At 39.3% G+C, this 23,370-nt stretch overlaps 1 protein-coding gene and 1 non-coding gene across 2 annotated transcripts in view; one reads left to right on the top strand and one right to left on the bottom strand.

Moving 5' to 3' along the window:
- Positions 1–23,370, bottom strand: part of LOC128871599 (protein tincar) — a 133,668-nt gene that overhangs the window by 37,360 nt on the left and 72,938 nt on the right. The window lies entirely within an intron of this gene.
- On the top strand, positions 4,407–4,554 carry LOC128856139 (U11 spliceosomal RNA). The gene has a single exon (XR_008453805.1). It is a non-coding gene; the product is annotated as a U11 spliceosomal RNA (small nuclear RNA).

The following is a 23,370-nucleotide window of genomic DNA, read 5'->3' on the forward strand; positions in this document are numbered from 1 at the left end:
CCGAAGACCCGGAAGAATCGATTCGGCGCCGATCTCAACAACTTAGCCCATCTTATGGTACTACTTGGGCGATTTTATGCAATGATCTTGATTTCAACGCGTATAAAATACAGCTAGTCTTTCAAGGTGACACAATTTCAATTGCTGGCCTTTTGAAAAACTCGCCGAAGATCTGCATTTTAGGACCCGATATTTCTATGAGGAGCCTTTTCATGGCAGAAAAGGGAGGTTTGCCATTGGCTGCCGAGGGGCGCACGCTATTAGAAAAATGTTTTTCTTAACTTTTGGTGTTTCACCGAGATTCGAACCAACGTTCTCTCTGTGAATTCCGAATGGTAATCACGCACCAACCCATTCGGCTACGGCGGCCGCCCTTACGTTCATTGAAAACAACAGCTTTGTGTGGGCTATGGGCTGGAGGATCTTTGCACATTGGCAACGGCGAATATCGTAGGCGATGGAACGGTGAGCTGTATGAGCTTTACGACGACGTAGACATAGCGCAGCGAATAAAGATCCAGCGGCTACGTTGGCTGGGTTATGTCGTCCGAATGGGTACAAATGCTCCGGCTCTGAAAGTATTCCATGCGGTACCAGCTGGTGGTAGCAGAGCAAGAGGAAGACCTCCCCTGCGTTGGAAAGATCAGGTGGAGAAGGACTTGGCTTCACTTGGTGTGTCCAACTGGTGCCGGTTAGCAAGAGAAAGAAACGACTGGCGCGCTTTGTTAAAATCGGCCAAAACCGCGTAAGCGGTTATCGCGCCAATTAGGAATCGAGAAGAAGATAGGCTGGAGAATCATCGGTCAATATTTCTTTAAAGACGAGGCTGGCACCAATGTAACAGTGAATAGGGAACGCTATCGCACCATGAAAAACGACGTTTTGACGTCGAAAATTAAAGCTCGTGATTTCCACAACATTTGGTTCCAACAAGAAGCAACTAGGCACTACTTGCCATACACCCCGTGAAACAATGGATATACTGCGTCGACGGTCGTCGTTTCGGTGAGCGGGTATTTTAAGTCTAAGTGCTCTGTAATATACCAGCTTCGATTGAGTTATTCACGATGAACCAACCGAGGACCCTTAGCGAGTCATACAAAATTGGTGTTTACGGATGACCGATGTGCGGCGCAGTTGCGGCCAACATTTGAAAGGGATTATCTTAAAAAAATGAATGTCATGAATGGTTCTACACAAAAATTACAAAATTGCTTAATCAATTTGAATTTTTGTTGCTTCATTTCAATTTCAAATCCGTTGCCTCTAAATTGATCACCCTTCATTCATGGCAAACCTCCGAGTATATTCTGCCATGAAAAATAATCTCATTAAAAAAACAACTGCCATTTGTAGGCGGCATAAAACTGTAGGTCGCTTCATTCTATGGAAAAACATCAAGATGCATTCCATAAATAGGGGAAGGAGCCCGGCTAAATACATAAAAACGCACATAATAGATCAGTGAAAATGGCATTTAAATTCTAATAAGTCACTAATAGTCACACAATAAGAACTATATATGCATATATGTATGTATACTTATATGTACATATGTACAATGTACAAATATACATACTCCTGCATGTCTTTTGATGCTAATACCGTGAAAAATTAAAGAAAGTATGCCCCAGAGTCCATGCATCCTCCTACTCTTCTCCACTCCATCTCATCTACCAGCCATACACTCACTCCGAAAAATTGTAAGTCTCGCACATTTTCTTCCTATCCCTCTTTGTGCCATAAATAACCTGAAAATGAATAGTTTTCTCTTCCAGTCATTTACTTGTTTGTGGCAGCTTAAAATTGTGCTCTTAGTATTAAATAATCCTTCTTTGAGCACACATCTCACTTACAGTTACAGTTTCTATTTGGTATGCATGAGTTGGCCTCTCATTCGTTCATTAGGCATGAAGCACTTTATTGATTGATGGCAAGTGTTTGTTTGAAATTTAGACAGATACAAACCCCTAACAATGAGGTGGATAAGAACCACCCACGAAGTCATTAAACGGTATATTTACGCACCTGTCTGCGTTCAGGCAACACGCCACACCTCTCAAGCAAATACATACTTGAAAGTGCATACACATACATCTTTACAAGTAAGCGTATATGTAAATAAGAATGAATGTATGTATGTGTATGTACTTGCACGTTGGAATAATCCCTTTTCGCGGTGAACATTGCGTAACTATTGCAAGTTCGTGCATAATTAACGCCAATTGCTTTCTACTGACGGCAGCAGCAGTCGTTCAGTCAATCGTGAGTGAATGCTGAGTAGTTAACCTTTCAAATAAGTAAAAATATGTTTAAACGGCTATCAGGTACATCTTCATCTCTTCTGCCTTCTTCTTCATTATGCTGGATTCTCTTGTCTTTGCTCAAAGTGAGGTTGTAATGAGGAGACAGGTGGCAACAGAAGGGATGTCTTCAGCTACGTTTACAGTCGCTTTATTCATTGGTCTTCGGTTGTTTGCTGGATAGACTTGCTAAATGCGAAATGCGAAAGCATTTACTGATAAGCATAAAACGATTTTGGTGCCGCAATATGCATCGGTGAGGGGTTATGCTTAATTAAATGCGCCGGTGAAGCGTATAAATGCCCATGAAACATTTGTATTTACATAGGTATGTACATAAAGGGTGATAAGTTTAGGGGTATCGGATTTAAAATTGAAATAAAGCAACGAGAATTTAAATTGATTAGACAATTCTATTTTTTTGTGTAGAACCATTCATGACATTTATTTTTTAAAGAAAATCCCTTTCAAATGTGGGCCGCAACTGCACCTTATGTCGTGAAAAATGTTGGTAATATTGGCTTCCAATGCCTCATTCGAAGCTGGTTTATCCACAAAGCATTCAGACTTTACATACCCCCTCAACTAAAAGTCCGAAGGTGTGGTATCACACGATCTTGGTGGCCAATCCACTGGACCAAAGCGAGAGATAAATTAAATAAATCCATTGCTTCACGAGCTTTATGGCAAATAACGCCGTCTTGTTGGAACCAAATGTTGTGGAGATTACGGACTTCAATTTCCGGCATTAAAAAGTCGTTTATCATGGCGCGGTAGCGTTAGCCATTTACTGTTACATTGGTGCCAGCCTCGGCTTTGCAGAAATATGGGCCGTTGATACCTCCAGCCCATAGGCTGTATAAAACGGTTTTTTCAATGGTTGTAATGGCTGTCATTGAATAGCTTCGGGTTACCCTTCAGCCCAAATACGGCAATTTCGTTTATTGACGTAGCAATTAAGCCAAGAATCGGCTGAACAAAATTCGGGTACTAACGCATGCGATGAACACTTTTCACAGAGCGTCCATTTTCATAATACAATTGTACGATTTGTAAACGCCTCAACGTAGATCTTTCCACGATAAAATGTCAATGAATAAAAAAAGTATGTACGTAGTTTGACAGTAGTCACGCGTGATCTGTCAAAAAAGTATTATCGGAAAAAGTACCTCCAATCTAATCACCCTTTATTTTGTATGAAGTTTTAGGGTTCCTGCTTCATATTATTCATAAAAACAAAATGTGCCGCTTGTTTAAGCGAATCATAAAATTGTATATATCTATTGATTTTCATCACTATAAAAGGTCGGCTTTCGGATTGTTTTTTTTTTAAGTGCAACAAAATACTTTAAACATTTTTTTGTTTTATTAGCAAAATCAAATCTTATGATTAGTTATGGAATATAAGAATCATTTAGTTCGTGGCGATTTGTTTTAAAGTAAACCAAAACAATTCAAATTTTACAAAATTAGTGCTAGGGGCGAAAATTTTAAGTGCTGGAAAAAGTTTATAAATATTTATTCTTTCTGTATACTCTATATAAAAAAATATGTTAGGCATTGTTTTTTTTTAATTCGGTCTTATAACAACGTGAGCCATGTGGGATTATTATTATCGGAAGGAAGAAAAGGGAGCCCGAAGTATGTTAGTGCCAGGAGTTTGAGATGCTGTGCAATAAAAAAAACGACCGAAAATTCTACCAGAAAGTTCGGCGGCTTGCAGAAGGTTTCAAGACCAGGGCGTTTTCCTGTAAGAACAAAAACGGCGACCTGGCGACTGACTTCCAAAGCATACCACAATTATGGAGGGAACACTTCTCGAACTTGTTAAATAGTGACAACTGCGCATGTCACAGATAATGTGAAGATCCCGACACCTCAATTGTTGACGACGCGATTGTCGTTCCGCTACCCGACTATGACGGAATAGCGATAACGCTGCTAAAGAACAACAAAGCCGCAGCAACCGACGGACTGCCAACTGTGCTATTCATACAAGGCGCCGAAGAGCTGTTAAGGTGCATGCCTCAGCTTCAATGTAAAAGATGGTCGGATGACAGCATGCCGGCCGATTGGAATTTAAGTGTACTACGCCCAATCCATAAGAAGGGTGCCCCTGAAATTTGTGTGAATTACTGCGATTAGCTTTCTAAATATCGCGTATATGGTTCTAGCAACCGTATGGGATATGGCTTTGCATATCCAGTGCATAATTTTTGTGGTATGAGACATGAACTGTCAAAGTGCCTTGCTTTTGCTTTCGTGCAGAATTACATGGCATAAGAGCGTTCAGTCCCGTCTAGTTGATAAACATGTGAAAGGTTGAAGCCCACCATCAACCAACTGATTAGACCTTATCAGCGTGGCTTTAGACCTAGAAAGTCCACTAACGACTAGATATTCACAGTACGCCAAGTCTTGGAAAAGACCCATGAAAGGAGAATCCATACACATCATCTTCTTGTTGATTTCAAAGCTGCATTTGACAGTACGAAAAGGAGTTATCTGTATGCTGCGATGTCTGAATTTGGTATCCCCGCAAAAGTAATACAGCTGCGCAAGATGACGTTGCTTAATACCAATAGCGCTGTCAGAATTGGGAAGGATCTCTCCGAGCTAACGAGGTTTCAGACAGGGTGACTCTCTATCATGTGACTTCTTTTATATGATGCTGGGCGATCGTGCGAACCACAGAACTTAATCGCTGAGGCACAATTTATTATTATTATTTTTTCTTTGTTCACTCCTCTCGGGGGCATAAGACTTCGACAAGACTCTTCCATCGTACACGGTTCTGTGCTGCGGTTTTTGCACCGTCCCGCGAGATGTCGGCATCTGCTAGTTCAGCATCGACCTTCTCGACCGCGACTTTTGCTCCTTCGCGGGTGGGTTCCAGTCCATTCTTGTGATGCTATTTGGTGGTTTTCTCAATGTGTGATCTATCCATCGCTACATTCTGCGTTTGATTTGCCTAAGGATGACAATTTATTATAAGAGCGTACAATTGTTGGCGTATGCCGATGTTATTGACAGTATCCGCCTTATCAATCGCGCTGTTAGTTCTGCCTTTTCAAAACTGAATACAGAGGAGAGGCAAAGCGAATGGATCAGGTGGTGAATGAGAACAAAACAAAATACCTCCTGTCATCAAACAAACAGTCGGGGCAGTCGCATATCGGCACCCACGTCACTTTCGATAGTTATGATTTCGAGGTTGTAAGAGACTTCGTTTATTTAGGAACCAGCATTAACAGCGATAACAATGTCAGCCTTGAAATCCAACGTAGAATCTCCCTTATCAACAAGTGCTCTGTATAAAGTTCTCATCATGCCCGTCTTAACGTATGACGCAGAAGTTTGGACGATGACAACATCTGATGAGGCGTCACTTGGAATGCTTGAGACAAAAGTTCTGCGGAAGATTTTTGAATCTTTGTACGTTGACGACGGCGAGTATCGCAGGCGTTGGAACAATGAGCTGTATGAGCTTTATGACGACATAGAAATAGCGCAGTGAATAAAGATCCAGCAGCTTCGTTGATTGGCTCATGTCGTTCGAATGGATTCAAACTCTCCGGCTGTCAAAGTATTCGATGCGGTGCCAGCCTTCTCTTTGTTGGAAAGATCAGGTGAAGAAGAACTTGACTCCACTTGGTCTGTCTAACTGGTAATGGTTAGTAGAAGAAAGAAACGACAAGCGCGCTTAGTTAAACTCCGCCAAAATCATGTAAGCGGTTATCGCGCCACTTAAGAAGCAGGACTTGACTTTGGCTTCTGCAAATTCATGAGAGCGATTTCGCAGTGAAGTAGCAGCCTAATGAATAGAAGGCAATGTAACTCATTATCTCGGCACAATGGAACTTTGATCGTTTTCTTTCATTCATTCAATCCACCTTCTATCATATCTACGATGGGCATCGAACGTAGTACCAGCCGAATTTCTTTTCACGCTTAAAATCCATTTGGCTACAGCGGCCTGCCTACTTTAATACTAATTTATGATATTTTGTGAAGACAAAATGCTACGAAATAAGTAAGTCCGTTTGATGCGTACAGCTTTGGGCACTTGGCTGCAGAACACATAATCACAGGCATTACATAAACGTGGGTTTTGATAAATGAAAGCAATTCGTCGGATGTGTAAGAGTAGTTACTCAATCCATTTGTTATTTAGCAAAAACACACGACTGGAGGAAGAACGGGCGGGAGAGGTGCAGAGAATTTTGACTACCTTCGAAATATTTTACACTGAAATTGAGTTTATGTCCTGCACTTCGTAGAGTTTGCACAGATACTGGCAAGTTGGGAAGTGCTTTAGCATGTCTGTCTATCATGCGAGTGCATGAGTGTATGTGTGTGTGTGCAGAAACTGCAGTACAAATTTGTGTTAGCGGTCATTCACGAAACGTCAGCTTAGCAAATGATATCAAACAAGCTTAGGAGCACACACACACAGCAGAGATGAACTGAAGGAGAAATGTTTTCCATAACTTGGCTTTTGCAAAACCAAGTTTGTGTGCTGCTAACTAACTGGCTAATGTGGCATGATTACTTATATGTCTCCATATACTCCTGTGGGTATATGGACGCATGCCCTGTCGTATGTGTGTGTGTGCGTGTATTAAGGTAAATGTATGGCTTTTTACTAAAGTGGACGCATATATAACTGCCATACTGTATAGCTACATACACATACATTCTCGTTTTAAGTATTACTGATTTGCTTGGGAAGCTTTTGCAAATCCGACAAGACAAAACTTAACAAATCATCATCATTTGTTGTATCGCCTGAAATGCGTTGAAACAAATCCAGGCAATTGCATCAAACTACAGTACCAGCAGGAGTAAGAAATATGTAGAGATAGAGAGAGAGCGAGGGAGAGAGTAAGAGGGGTATATAGCAGAGACTTCAGTAATAATACATATCAAAGTCACAGCTTATCCGGGATCATAATACACGAAGCCAGGCCAAGCATTGACCAACAGCAGTCATTTGGTGGCAGCGACAGCTACTCACAAGATACAACAGCAGTGGCTTTCTAACGACAAGCAGCAAATATGCGGCAACACTACTTACTGGTGGCCCTATTGGGAAAATTCCCCATCACACGCAACGCACTCACCATAACAAAATAATGCAAACATAAAATACTTGCACAACTAAGATAATATTGAGTGCGAATGGGTATGGCGCATCGGTATATTGTTGTTATTCTTATAAAGGATATCGTAAAAGTTGATTATGTAGCGAGGATATCAAAGTGTCTGTATGTGAATATTTGTACTTTAATTCTCCATTTGTTTGCTGTATATTTTTGCGCTTAGCTGAAGAACAATGGAGCGCAAAACAAGCGAAAGATGCTGGATGCGACGGTTGTTGTGTCGCAGCACGCCGGGAATGCCAAAGGACGTAGTGCGGAAAATTAGAAAAAAATGCCAGGCAAATAATAGTGGGCAGAATTCAATGGATGGTATGAACATAGAATCATGTTTGTGTAAAAATATAAAAACGCACTAATTCATATACTTCGAAGCGAGAACACAAGATAAGTGTAACAGAATATTCACTAGGGAGATCAAATTGATTTTCTCACATTTTCGCCTAATTCCGTAGCTGTGTCTCGTATTTTTATATAATTTTAAGAGAATGTTTGCTAGCTAATAGTTGACTTGCTTCACGCGGTAAATGTTAATTCGATACCGATTAGATAACGAACATTGGTATGATAGTATGCTGCGGAAAAAGGCATCAAAATCAAAACACAAAAGTAAATTTGGGAGTTAATTGTGAAAACTGCTATTGAGATCGGAATAAACATTTCCCTTGGATGCGAGTAAACTTGTCCCTTGCAAATTACCGGTAACATCAGGTACGAGTTTGGAAATTGAATGGCGTCGAGTTCCCAGGACTTTCTGTGTGCTCCGTCTATTGCACTGGGGCCACAGGGTTTTCGAAATAGCACAAGAAGAAATAGACTTCCACATTTTCTGTGCTTTCCTAAGAAATAAGTTGTGCAATTACCCTTTAACAACAGTTAGGAGGATGCCGATGACCAAGTAAGAGGTCTCAGTCGCCTTACTGGCAAGCTCATCAGCAATTTTATTTCCCTCCATGTTCTTATGCCCAGGGACCGAGATCAGAGAAGTGTTACCTGCACACTCAAGAGATTTGATCTCCCCCTTACAAGAGTTGACTAATTTGAATCTGCACCATGGCATCATCAGAGCCTTGATTGCGGCTTGACCATCTGAAAAAATGTTATTATCCCCTCACTCACACATTCCCTAAGTAATTTGCATGCCTGCAGGATCGCAAAGGCTTCTGCTTGAAAAATACTAGCAGTATTCGGTAATTTTTAATAATTTAAAGTTGTAGCGTTGTATTTCTTTTATTATTTAAAACTTATAACGTTGTGTTTCTTTTTCGTAAAATATATCTCTCGTATTTTTAATTGTAATAAAAATGCCGGAAAACTAAAACAAATGCGTTTAGTAAGCTGCGCGAACAAGAGCAACACCTGTTTTGCAGCGGCGCGCAGGCTTTTTATAGGCCAAATCAATCCTATTAGAAAATTCAAATTTAGAGTTTGAAAAAAGACATCTAGTTGTCATTACAATTTTAGGGCATTGCCATATAAGAAAACTTTAAATTAAATCTTAACAATTAGAAGGTATTGCCATATAGAAATAAAAACATTAATAAATTATAAAATATAAGTATGCTACCAAGTTTAAAATTGTACAAATCTTTTTAACGAATTTATAGATAGAAGTAACTTTTGTGAGGTAAATATTTTTAGTGTTTTTTTTTTTAAATTAGAAAAAATATTTGACTAGCTGGCGTCCAGTGTTAAAGCTAAGTTTGCGCCACTCAATTTGGGGAAACCAATTCATTAAAAAATATTTGTGTCAATAAAATTTTAAAATTTCGATTTTAGGTGAAAAGTTATGTCATCACAACTTAACTAAAGTTTCTTAAATGATTAGTAGTTGAAGACAAACGTTCGTGAATCTAATTTTTTTCGCATTTTTTAACATACAATTTTAGACTTGTATATACATAAGTTAGTAAGAGGCAAAATATTGAAATTTCTTTTAACCACTAGTAGATGAGAAACGCTCATCAGTTACAATTTTTTCTTAAAGTTTTCTATTTAAAATTTAAAAATTCTTTATATCACTTCTTATAAAAAAATTGTGTTAAATGTTTTTTCTTAATCTGTGTTTTTGTTTTTTTTTAATTTTAAATTGTAAAAATTATTTATATCAATCAGCAAATAAAAAAGCTTCAGTAAGTAAATATTTTTCTCATGAAAATTTAATAGTTGCAATTTACGGCTCATTCGATCAGTCTACTGGGCATCATAAGTATAAACAATGTTGCTCATACGCACTGTAGAACGCGACAAGCAAAACAAACAACAGCTAAGTAGCGTCGTTTATGTAGACAAAGCAAAAGTGTTGCTTTGGTAGCGGATTTTAAACCAATTGGACTTACACATTTTCACGCGACTTAATATATAAACAAGTAAGGAAAAAACTTTTGCAATCAACAAGATGAGCACAACAAAGGTCCTCTACTCAAATACTAACAACAATAAGGCAAGTTGCAAACAACAATAACAATGGCTATAATACATGTAACAACGACCAGTTAAAGAACCGACAACGAGTCGAAATGTTTACAAGTATGTATGTATGTATTTGACATGTCCATAAGTATCCACCATTCAATCATCGGCAACGGGGATGGGCGATGAAGCGGCAAAGGAGAATGACACAACTGACAAAAGTAACAACAATAAATTGATATACAATTGTCAGCATAGTAAACAACAAAAATAAATTTGTAAGCTATTACAACATCGACAACTAAAGAACAGAAACAAATAGAGTTAAAACTGTTTGTAGACAAAGAGCTCAAGAACTGAGCTTCTTTAAAAATTATCGCAGTTTTTTATGTTTGTATTTGGTATTTGTTAAAAAGATGTCTGTATATAGTTAAGTAGCTTAAAGTTAGTTTATATGCGAGCGCTATTTAGCATTGCTTTTATTTCTCATTTGTTTCCGTTGACTTACTCGTAGTTAAGAATGATAGGATTTGTTATGAATGAATGGAATAAACAAAGCAAAGAGATATGCTCTTTTAAGTAAGAAGTTTGCTCAGAACATTATACTGAATTTTTATTCAGATATTCTTTAATAACATCTTCAAGAAAAATATATTTGTGCTTGGAAAGAAAGGATTGGCGGAACAGGGTCAAATCAGATGTTAGTGGTCACCATATTCATACTGGCAGCTCAAAGATGGATAATGGCAGTGGATCGGAGTATAATCGGAACAATTATCCTACTTCAAACTGGTGCAGCGTCTTGCGAGCTGAGCTCTACGCTATAGACAAAGCAGCAAAAACAATAAGACTGATGGACTTACCTCTGGCAAACCGTACCATTTTTGTTGATAGTCAATCAGCGTTCAAGGCACTGGACTCAACGTCCGTCAACTAACGATATGTTAAATAATGCAGGATGTCGCTCTCGGTTATCCAAAACACAACACCACACTGTTTTGGTTGCCGGCCACTTTGGAGCGGAGGAAAATGGAAGAGCGGCAGAGTGTGCAAAGTAAGACTCTGAGCTTGACCTTCAGTGAGAGGTAGAGGGCATTAGCATTCTTCTAAACGAATTGTATACTGCGTTTGACTTGAGCGTCATCGCGGAAATCAATAGAAGGTGGTCTCTGACTACTAACTGTAGGGTCTCCAAAGCGCCCTGGCCAAAACTGCAGCTTAAAAGGACAAAATGTCTGCTTGGTTTCAACAGATCAACTACTAACTGTCCTCATAGGTATTATAATGGGTTACTGCACAAATGACACCTCATGGGTATACCTCTGCAGGACTTGTAAAGATAAACAAGAAATTGAATCGGTACAATACCTCCTCTGTGAATTTCCTGTACTTCAAAGAATCCGTGCCAAATATCTTGGCGATTATGTCTTTTGAAGACCCTGGGAAACTTGCAAAATGTGACACTAAAGGGACTAATTACTTCCTTAGAACGATCTTAGTGGTTTAAGCAACTTAGTTAGGGATGGAAATCAAATGCAGGTATCAGAATAGGCCTTAGGGCCACCGAGTGACTTGTTTTAGACAAGCAATCTGGCTAGCCTAACCTAATCTAACCTATTATCTAATTACATAAGAGCAATTAAAACACGGAGATTCATGCTTCTTAGGGATCGAACGACTAAGCTTGGCTCTAAGCTACCGTGGTGGTCAGCAGGGCAGAAAGAGTCTCTCCAGAAAAGGAGGAGGGATTGTTTTACCATTCGAAGCCGTTGACGACGGTCGCTGTAAGTGCGAAGGCAATTTGAACCCTACCTCACCCACAAAAAAAAAAAAAGAAAAAAAGGGCAATTAGGTTTGACTTAGCAGATTTTTTTTCTGTTTTGTTTATCTACTTATCATTTAAATTCATGTTTGGGTTTAGTACGACTACATTTGCTATGTTGCATAAAAAAAGTATATCGCACGCTTGTCACCAAATTTGCTAATGTCAATTACGATTTCGATATAGTTTTTTTAAAAAAATTGATTTCGAGAAAAAACATAATCCTGAACTCCTTACTTTAGACGCAAGCAAAAAATGTTCGTTGAAGCTAGTAAAGGTGGATCAGGACCAACTAAAATGTCTATCATTCTCACATTTTTATTTTTTTATTCTCTGTTACTTTTATATATTTTTCTGGTTCTCTGAAAAGTTTCAGTCAAATCAGCTTCATAACTTTTATGCTGCGCTGCCTTGGGGTGAAATAAAGCAAAGGTATTAATGGAACAGCTCACTCAGAAGTTATTTGCTCATATGGAGGGCATTTTACACCGCTACAGGGTCGGGAAACCATCATTTCAGGAATTTGTCCAAGGCAATTCAGAATAATGTGCACTGTAGCGGAAGTATACGATTTTTGTGCATGGAAGATACTGTAAGCGGTTGACTGCAGTGTGGTGATCCAGTGCCGCTTCTCTGATATTTGGTAGTCGATTCTCTTTCAACGGAGATGAAAGCTTTGGCAGACGATGTCCTTGTCATGGGAGGGCCCAGAACGATTTATATGGCGCAGATATATACATTGACATCTCTAAAACAGAAAACAGAACTAGTGTTGACTGGGCTTTGGAAGTATACTTCAGATCTTCTTATGTCTTGACTCTTCTGTCAACGGGTTTTCCATTAGGAAGGCGTTCACACGGCAGTCGGTTCTACATACGACCAGTCTGTGTCAGAAGAAAAGAACCGGTTTTTTCTTGTAACTTCAAGATATATTTCGTTCTCCTTTTTGCTACATAATAGTCCCACTCAAGGGCTACGACGCCAGTGCTAACTCAGGTTAGTGTCGTTCGAAACTTTTCCGTAAACGTAACCAAACAAAAATGAGTGAGATTTTTATGCATGAATTCGAAAGGGTTGAAATTATATTACGTCGCGGCTGCAAAAGTGATTAAAAAATCAAAAAAGTTTGTTGTGATCTGGGATCAGCGGTATAAGGTGTACAAAAATGTTGATGACTTTTCTGAACGCGGCTTGAAGCGAGTGACGACAAAAAAGCAGGATAAAGCGGGATCGTCTAACTATCTAAGCGGGACCCTTCTTTATGACTACGCCAAGCACGATCAGTTCTTGCTAAAAATGCAATAGATGTGAGTATCAACACCATCGACTGAAGGAGGCGAACATATACTACCACCCCACATCATCGAAACCATTGCACTCAGAAAACACATTGAGAAATAACAAAACAAGAAAATGGCGTCACAGTATTGGACTGACCTTTCCTGTCCCCAGACGCCAACTCCATTGAAAATGTGTGGGGAACTATGAAAACGCATCTTGCCCAAAGGCCAGTCCATGATTTAAAGCAACTCATGCGTCAAGTTCACAAAATCTGGTCCTGTTTGTCGACGAGCTACGCAGAAAAGCTGGTTCAAAGCATGAAGAAGATGTCAGGCTATACTCGACAACGATGAAGACTACTCGGCTTATTGAGTAATTGCAACTCGTAGTTTTGTATATACTTTTATGTAAAAAAAATGTTAAATATATATAGATAGATAGATATATCTTTTATACTTCATGAATAATCGCGGTTCCTTTTTTCTGACACAGACTGTAAAATCTAACCAAACACTGTGACTTTAGTTTTTAAAAACCAGACAGCAGTAGCAAAATTCTTCATTCTTATACCATCACTAACATGGAGAGGCTGTAGAACTTTGATAGTCGTGCCGATGGGACATAGTCCAGTCGCAGCGAGTGTTTATAAGATAGGAGTCTCAGACAGTGAAGAATGTAGAAAATGTAGGTAGCAGGGCTCAGTTATTAAAAACGGGCTTAAAATGGCACAACAGTTTAATGGATTGCAAGATGTCTCAGTAGTAGGTTAAAAATAAATTGATTTGACTACTTCAAAACACACAAACAATGAATTCCAGCTGGTGTTGCTTTAGATTGAACCGGTTTATGCGTGACTGTAAGTCAATCAGTTCACCCCAACCTAACCTCCTTATTAAGTCGAGTATTATAAAATTGTGATCGCTGGTAGGAATTATTATGTAGCTTAATCCATGGGGATAACGGTCGGCAATCCTTTATTTGTCCCTTATTACAAGAAATAAGGTGATAAGAGCATTTTCTCTGCGTTGTTTTAGCTTTGCTAGACTAGACTAGACTAGAAGTTTAAACAGGAGCAGTTACACAAAACTTATTTACTTCCCTTTCTTCCTCAGGTTTTACGTAGAGTAGGCTACTACGATTGAGTGCTTGGGAATCACTCTGGCTAGTTTCGGGCTTACTGAATACCATAGCTTACCATTCAGTCTTGCTTTCCACAAAGCCAGTTCATAAAATCTTCACTTCAACACTTATGTGCTGCTTAGTTTGAAAATTGAGAAGATAAAAGTTCAGAAGACCCCCTGACGGAAATTTTCTTTCCAGAGACGGGATATAATATATTACCTTAAATCATTTGCTGCAAAAGTGCCTTAAAAAAATTTGGATATTGGTATATGCAGAAATGATTACCTGCTCTTTTATGCTGTGCAAAAATAGCTTGATGTATGTATATATAAATAGTATCTCATTAGATAAAAAGTATATTCGCTTTTACTTAGGTAGACATAGTACATAAATTGAAAACTTTGAGGCCATTTTCCTCGAATTTTAGATTTTTATAGTTCTGACGTTCTTCTAGGAATGAGTGGAATTGACATCCTTTATTAGGTGAAGTTTACATCCATCGTTAGGTGATTGGCCAAGCTTTCAATCCGATATCTGATATCTGTCTTGATTTTGTTCTACAAACTAAGCCAAGCTCTTTCATTGCAAAATTACAAACATTGGCTGCCGAAGTGCGTCCGTTTTTTTCCATTTGTTGTTGCTTTATATCCATAAAGCATCGAACTAGGAAGTCGCTCTGTAATTGTTGCTGATAAAATCATTTATGATGAAAATTTTCAGTGCAGTATTTTTTACTTGGTTTTTGAAATTATGAAAGTAATAAAAATTGCATTGAAATAACTTTTATATTAAAATTTGAATACCACGGCTTAATCAACATTCTTTTTCCTGTTTTTTTTGTTTTTGCTTTTATGCTCTTGGCTACATCTGAACAAATAAACAATTCATAAATCAGAAGATGGTTTTCAATATTTCTGCGCTGCTCGGTAGGGTCGTTAAAATTTTTTTACTTAAAAACAATCGTAAATAATTTACATCGAAATGCCATCAACGCTCTCCTTATATCCATCGTACCTCTTGTTGTTGTTGTCTGCCGTACTCTTTTTTTTATATAGTATACGTTGTACTTTTTTATGTTTACTCGTTTTATGAGCTATGCACTGATTTACGATCGCAGATGTGCATAAGAAAACACGTCATGGATACGCACACTGAACAAGTATTGGTGGAAAAGTGAGATATATGCAGGCACATAAATAAGTATACATATATGTATATATAAACATACACATATAAACTCGGTCTGTCTAATGCTAATCTGCCCGGAATGCTTTTTTTTATAGTTTGCAAGGCTGGGTGTTAGGGCAGAAAAAATAATGAGGGTTCTAAACTTCAGGACGAGACCGGTATCAATCACTTCCTGATACAAAGTCACGCTCATCAAACTACACAGCGCTCATTGTCAGCGAGTTGCTGGCCAAAATGTGACCAAACTATTCCAGTAGCCGTACAAACCCGACCTTGAATAAGTGGATTCTTTTTGTCTTCAAGGATAAAAACAACCTGGCAAGAAACTCGGCATGGGAAGCTGGATACTGTTAAAACAGATTGGACAAGCTCGACATTGACAAAGTTCAGGGCATCTTGAATGATTGGGTGAAGCGTTAGCGACTATGCATCGAGACATTAATGCAGGGAGAGAATACTTTGAAAGGTCCTGAAAAGATTTCAAAGGACCCATAATAATTGCAATATTTTTGGAAAAAATATGAATTTCATGATATTTTCTTTGTCTCTGGTTTGCAATATTTTGCAATGTTTAAGGTGAATAAAATACAAAAAATTAAGTAGAATAAATAAACGGTGATCAGATTGGAGGTACTTTTTCCAATAGGGGGTTTTGATAGATTACGCGTGACTACTGTCAAACTATAATAAATACACAATTTTTTCAGTATTCATTGATATTTCATCCATTATCATGGAAAGACTTAGGCGTCAACAACGTTTAAATCTAACGAAAATCGACGCTCTGTGAAAAGTGATCATCGCGCGATCAGGCCAACTTATGGCGTATATAACCGTCCTATCGATGAGACCCATTTCTGGCTTAATGGCTAGGTCAATAAACAAAATTTCATATTTCGGCTAAAGAGAAACCCGGAACCATTCAAGAACAGCCATCACATCGATTGAAAAAAAAACCGTTAGAGCTGGAGGAATCATCGGCCAATATTTCTTCAAAGGCGAGGCTTGCGCCAATGTAACAGTGAATGGCGAATACAATTGCGCCATGATAAACGAGTTTTTGATGTCGAAGATTGAAGTCCGTAATCTCCAAAACATCTGGTTCCAACAAGACAGCGCTACTTGCCATACAATCCGTGAAACAATGGATTTACTACATCGGTATCTCGGACTAGTGGATTGGTCACCGAGCTCACACCGTAGGACGTTTATTTGTGGAGTATGTAAAGTCTAAATTTGTGAATAATCCATCTTTGTGGATTAGCCAGTTTCGATTGGGCCATTGGAAGCCAACATGTCATACAAAATTGGTGTTTACAGATGGTCGAATTAGGGCGCAGTTGCGGCCAACATTTTAAAGGGATTATCTTTAAAAAATAAATGTCATGTTCTACACAAAAATTATGAAAATTGCCCAATAAATTAGAACTTTCGTTGGTGTTTTTTTTCAATTTAAAACTCGATACCTCTAAATTGATCACCATTTACAAGCAGCATTTTCATTGAGCCCTGTGGAGTAGTTCTGCGAACTTATTTTCAACAGTAGACTAATTGAGAACAATCTGTGACTGAAAATATGCGCCCACTACGTCTGCTCAACACAAGTTTGTGCAAAAAAATTTCGTGACTAGCTCGCGTCCGTAGAACCCACTGTTATCGCTGAGATTGTGTCGCTCAACCCCTGAAAAATGATTCGCCATAGATTTCGGCAACTCAAAATTTTACGCATGACGACTTTACAAAGGTATTGCAATAATCGCTACTCAGCAATTGAAGGTAAAACCATTAGCTTCGCTAGCGCTCCTTAATTTTAACTAAAGAGCAGAGCTCGAAGTGGGCATCGAATTTGGAAAACGTCATTTCTGACGAGGTATAATTTCATTTTACCAGCAACGTGAAGAAGCAAAATTTCACGCATATAAGGGCGGAAAATCAGTAGTGTTTGTCAAGAATCCAATGCAAACCGAGGAGGCAACAGTTTGGTTCAGATTTTTGGGTTGTACTATCAATGGGTCTTTTTCTGAAGTTCTACTGTAAGCATCGTTTCAGTCAATCATGAGTGCTGTAGGGCCAGTATTTCAGTCCTTTTGGAAGCTGAAATTTAAGATGTGGCCTGAGGTGATTTCTCGATTCAGCAAAATAGGGTCGAGTCATGCCAAGGAACCAATAGAACATTCGCTCTTAAGTGCATTGAGTCGTCTTAGCACTGCCAAATTGTTAAGTTGAAACAGCGTGAGATTTGCGTCCTGAAGTGTTTGCGTGCTGCGTTGAAAGTTCGATGTTCTGTGAATAACTAAGAAATGATTAGTATCTTAAGATAAATATCGATATCAAAGATAGATCGAGAAACCGTCTTCTAAAATTGAGTGCACCGAATGCTATATTGCAAGTCCAACTGAGGCAGCTACATGAAATAATTCGTAGTCCATAAATAATGAAAAAAAATGGAGAAATAATATAAATTAGATTTTTGTATTTTGACCATATTTTGCATTCATAACACTAACACTCGAACTCAGGTAAATCCCTTTGCAGAGTCTATATGTTCCAAAAACTAGAAGAAACTGACTGTCGAAGGTATCGGCAACCACTACAACATTGTTGGCAATGATGATGACACTAATAGCAAAATGATAAACCGAACAGCAAGCTTAGTTGCCGCTGGCAAGTCAGTGGTCAGTGAACAGTAGACAGTGGAAAAGAAAGAATAATAATTTTTCACTATGTTTCCAATCGACCAGGCTTGTAACTGTCAGTGATGGAGTTAAATTTCAAACTGTACCTAATTTTATATACAAAATTTACCTAATTGTTGCCAAAATGTGCACTGCATATGGCTTTTAAAAATGTTTATTAATATTGGGAGGTTGAATTAGTTTTAAAGGCTTTTTTTGAAGATTTGGGGCTTTATTGTGAAAAAACGGTACAAAATATTTTATTTGAAGTATTGGCCATCGCTAGCTACAACTTTCGCCCATCTTTCGGGCAATTTCCGGATGCCGTTTCTCCAAAATTCTGGCCGCTGCTTGGCTATCCATGACTCAACCCATATTTTGGTAGCCTCGTACGAGGAGAACCGCTGGTCCGCCAAATCGAGACTCATATGCCGGAACAAATGATAATCGGAGGGAGCTATGTCTGGACTATACGGCGGGTGGGGTAACACTTCCCAGCCAAGCGTTCCAAGGTATTTTTTGACAGGTTGAGCAACATGCGGCCGAGCGTTGTCATGTTGCAAAATAACCTTGTCGTGCCTTTTTACCGTTTCCGGCCGTTTTTCTTTCAATGCCCGGCTTAAACGCATCAAATGCAGTCGGTAACGATCCCCCGTGATTGTTTCGCCCGGTTGGAGCAGCTCAAAATATACGACGCCGACCTGATCCCACCAAATGCAGAGCATGATTTTCTTGCCGTGAATATTCTGCTTGGCCGTCGACGTTGATGCGTGGCCGGGCAAACCCCATGATTTTTTGCGTTTTGGGTTATCGTAGTGGATCCATTTTTCGTCGCCAGTCACCACCCGATGCAAAAAACCCTTCCGATTTTGTCGCTCGATCAGCAATTCGCACGTAAAAAGTCGCCGTTCGACGTCGCGCAGCTTCAACTCGTACGCGACCCAATGTCCTTGCTTTTGGATCATTCCCATCGCTTTTAGACGCTTGCAAACGGTTTATTTATCAACGTCCAATGATTCAGCAAGCTCTTCTTGGGTTTGGCACGAGTCCTCGTTTACCAATTCCCCCAATTCCGCGTCCTCGAACTTTTTGGGCTGGCCAAGACGCTCCTTGTCTTCGGTGTGAAAATCACCACTTTTGAATCGTCGAAACCAGTACTCACATGTTGAAATCGACGGAGTATGGTCTGGGTAGGCCTCCTGCAGCAATTCACGGGCTTGGGCTGTATTTTTTTTCAAATTGAAGCAGAAAAGCAAAGCTTCCCGCAAATTGCGTTTCGACGGCACGAAAGTTGACATACTCGGAGCACGAAAACACTGCGTTGTTTATACATCAGCGAAATGACAGATACTGATAAACAAAGCCTAGGGATGAGGCTTTGTCATGAATATATATTCAGTATTGCCAACGCGATAAAGTGATAAATAGCGCCATCTGTGTGTCACCTTTAAAACTAATTCAACCTCCCAATAACTTTAACTATATTTTTAGATCAGATAAAAGGTCTTATAGAATTTTGTTGTTGAAGTAGCCGGTTGGGTGCTACAGCATTCTAAAAAAAGGTAAACAAAGAGAAAATTCGATTCGTTCTTCAGTATATTCCGATCATTTGGGGATTTCGCCCCGACTATTGTAATGCCTTTCAGGCTGAACTGATGACAATAATGAAAGCGCGACACCGGTACAGTTTGACGCGATATCAGGAAATGATAACTACATTTTCATTGATAGAAAGACGGCGATAAAATTACTCACAAAACAGTCGACAACCTCCAAGGTAGCCATGAAATGCAGCACATCTCTTAACGATATTACTGAGCCATTTCATCTAAAGGTAACATGGGTTCCTGACATTGAGGGTAACTGCAAAGCCGATAAACAAGCGAGACTCGGCACCAAATTGACCGATGGCGGCCGCCGTAGCCGAATGGGTTGGTGCGTGACTACCATTCGCAATTCACAGAGAGAACGTCGGTTCGAATCGCGGTGAAACACCAAAATTAAGAAAAACAGTTTTCTGATAGCGTGCGCCCCTCGGCAGCCAATGGCAAACCTCCCTTTTCTGCCATGAAAAGGCTCCTCATAGAAATATCTGCCGTTCGGAGTCGGCTTAAAATTGTAGGTCCCTCCATTAGTGGAACAAGACGCACACCACAAATAGGACGAGGAGCTCGGCCAAACACCAAAAAAAGGGTGTACGAGCCAATCATATATATATATATATATATAAGTAGATACGGCCATCGAATGGGTGTGCAAACAGATGACCTCTGTAGAAGTTGTCTAGAGAGGGAGGAAGAAGAGACAATCTCGCACCGTCTGTGCCATTGTCCTGCTCTATCCAGACGCAGGTTTACTATTCTAGGTAGCCATTTTTTGATTGAATTGGAAGATCTCAGTTTTGCAGAAAGCAGGGATATTCCAAAATTTTTTATAAGCACACACTGGTTTTAGGAGAAATATGGGCAATCTCCCCACGCGGCAGCACAATGAGCTATGAGCCTGAGTGGGCAACCGCTTTGATTACTTCTGTGATGTTATCGACATTTTCGGCATTATTGGCGCTTCCTTTAATTTCAAAAATGCTTTAACGGGATCGACCAAACCTAATTTGCACGTAATTAGTTGTTACAGTATAGACACCATAAACACTATTCACAATTTCATCGGTCTAGCTTGCATTTTCTCCTTTATAAAAAAAACTGTAAACCGATTTTTTTTATTATTGGATCGATACTTTAGGAGATATCGATCACTACAGTCATCTACCAAAAAAAAAAAGGATTGGGTTTTCCCCAAACTAATATTTCACAGCAAAGAACTGAGCTTCTTCTTCTTCTTACATCTTACAATTTGTATTCAAATATATTTCATGGTTACTCTAAAAAATACTATTTCACTGTGCATTAAAGAAAAAACATTACAAATTACTCAGATGCCACCCAATTCTTTTATTCTGAAAGGTACAATTGCACCAACTTTTCCATCACTGGTAACTGTACGCAAGCAATGACCCGACACAGCGAATCCCCTTTCGCAAGTGATAAACGAGCTTGCAACTGCTGTTGCACTATTATTACTGTTTTTGTTCATTGCTTCTTCTTTGCCACTTCTTGTGCACCGTTTTTTTCCCCGCCATTTTGTGTTCTTTTTTTAATCCGCCCGTTTGTTGTTGAATTAAAAATGGCATGTTGCACTCGCATTTTCTTTGTAATGCGAAGGTAAAAGCCGCAATAGCCCCTCTGCTGAACAGCTGTGTCAGCATAAGTGATTTCGATTCAATGTTTTTGTGTGCAGCAGCCGTCGTCTTGCTTCCCTGCAATGACTGCCAATTATCAGCGTTGCCACTTTGATTCAATGCTATTAGCGTTGAATGGAGTTGTGGGCGGCAAACGGGCGTTGCTTGTTACATTAAATTTCTGCTCGTACGTTGCCTGTATCACTTGTTCGACTAAGTAGTTTTAACTTCACATTTTCACTTCACAATTTTATTACATTTGGAGTTTTTTTCTTCTTTCGCTTTTCGCCTAGCCACATGTGCATGTGCATTGGGCTTTATGGAGTTTTCTTTTATTTATAATGTCATTACCCGTTATCTGTTGTTGTCTCGCTGGTGTCAGTCACTGGCTGCTCGCTGCTCATATTTGGATTACTTGTTTTAAGTTGGACTACCTCAATGTGGACGTGTTGCTGTGGAGTTGGGCTACCTCAAAAGGGGGTTGCGTTTTCGCTCCAATACTTTTGCGTTAGTTGCTTTCCACAACGATTTTTCTTTGGTCCATTTCGATCATAAACTACAATACATATATACGTAAGTACAAGCGTATGGCTGTTAGTGATGCCAGGCATGTTCCAGCAGGCTGCCTTTGTAATATCTTAGCGTGACCGGCATGCCATATGCGCTTTTTATTATGCCACATACAGCGTTCGTGGTGCAGCTTGTGTTTACTTTTGTTTATTGATCGATTTTGCCTGTGAACTCATTGTATCGCCACTGCTGCTTTCTATTATCTGACGATTTTTTCTGTTTAATTCATTTTTTTTTTAATTTTTTTTAATAGGATTTTTCTCTTTTCATGTATTTCATTTTACTAACAATCCATTATAGGTATGCAGAAGTACTTATCGACTTGTGAAGTCACAGAATTTTCCCAACTTTTCTTGCCGTTTCTGCTTCCGGTTTCCACTTTGCTTGCTGTCGATTCAAATCAATAGCAGCGCGCACAACCTATTCATAAACATTGCATCGGACTGGTCGGCTAGCCACCGACCACCAACCACCAACCACCGAGCCACCATTTAGCGAACCACTGCACTCTGACTAGTAAAATCCATTTCTGACTTCATCATCTCCTCTTCCGCTGCTATTCTCTTTCGAGCGAATTTTTTACACTTGTTTCTGCATTTCACATTTTTATGATTTAGAATGCCGCCCACGTTGCTTTATCACTTTTAATACCCTATTTTTCTCATATTTTTACTTAATTTTCTTTTTCATACTTTTTCACTGCTAAATTACGCGCAAATATTCTAAAACAGGAATGTCGTCTTCAGTCTAAGGATGCTATGAGACGCGGCAAAGAATAAGTTTTCAGCAGGCTTGCCAAATTGAAATATTTCGGAGAGTAATTGGAGGAGCGCCTCCTATTTGTGCTTTGCGTCTTGATGTTTTTACACAAATGGAAGGACCTACAGATGGCAGATGGTTTTTTTTATGAAGAGCTTTTCATGGCAGAAATAAACTCGAAAGTTTGCCATTACCTGCAGAGGAGCGATTTCTACCTACTGGTGTTTCACGCCCAAAGGTTCCAACTTGTGCTCTTCCGAATAGTAGTCACGCACCAACCTTTCATATCCGAAATTTGATTGCAGATTAATTTTTTGAAACAACTTTTAAGGGTGTTCGAAATTATTCTCGGAATGTCAGAATTTCCTTTAAGTCACATCTGAGAACTCCGCTACCACGCTTTTCTGAAAAGATGACCCCAAGTGCTGATTTGTGGGAAGCAGTAAAACTAATTGGCAGGCTAGGTAGGGTACCCTTAAGCAGGTTTCTCATTTCAAGAAAAGGTAGTGATTCCCTTGGCTACCTGTGGTCTGTTCTGAAACAAGTAGGCCGGCCACAAGTTAATTCAGCGAACGCTAAGCGAGAACATTGGCATGCCAGTGTTGGCTTCATGCGGTTCAGAGCTTCTAAGTTTAACAAACCCACAATTTTTGTTAATGGTGCGGTCATGGATTGATGGAAATCCAGCATCGGAACGCATCATGACTTTGATACCATCTGCGGTAGCTGTCTGGAGAATAATCAATAACCCAGCGTTTACTACTCGGCTACCTTACATTCGCGAAATAAAAGTTGAGACAACTTGGAGTTACTTTTAATATTAAATGAGGTTTTATTAGGC

This window comes from Anastrepha ludens, chromosome 2 (genome assembly GCF_028408465.1).
Source record: "Anastrepha ludens isolate Willacy chromosome 2, idAnaLude1.1, whole genome shotgun sequence".
Classification (NCBI taxonomy): domain Eukaryota; kingdom Metazoa; phylum Arthropoda; class Insecta; order Diptera; family Tephritidae; genus Anastrepha; species Anastrepha ludens.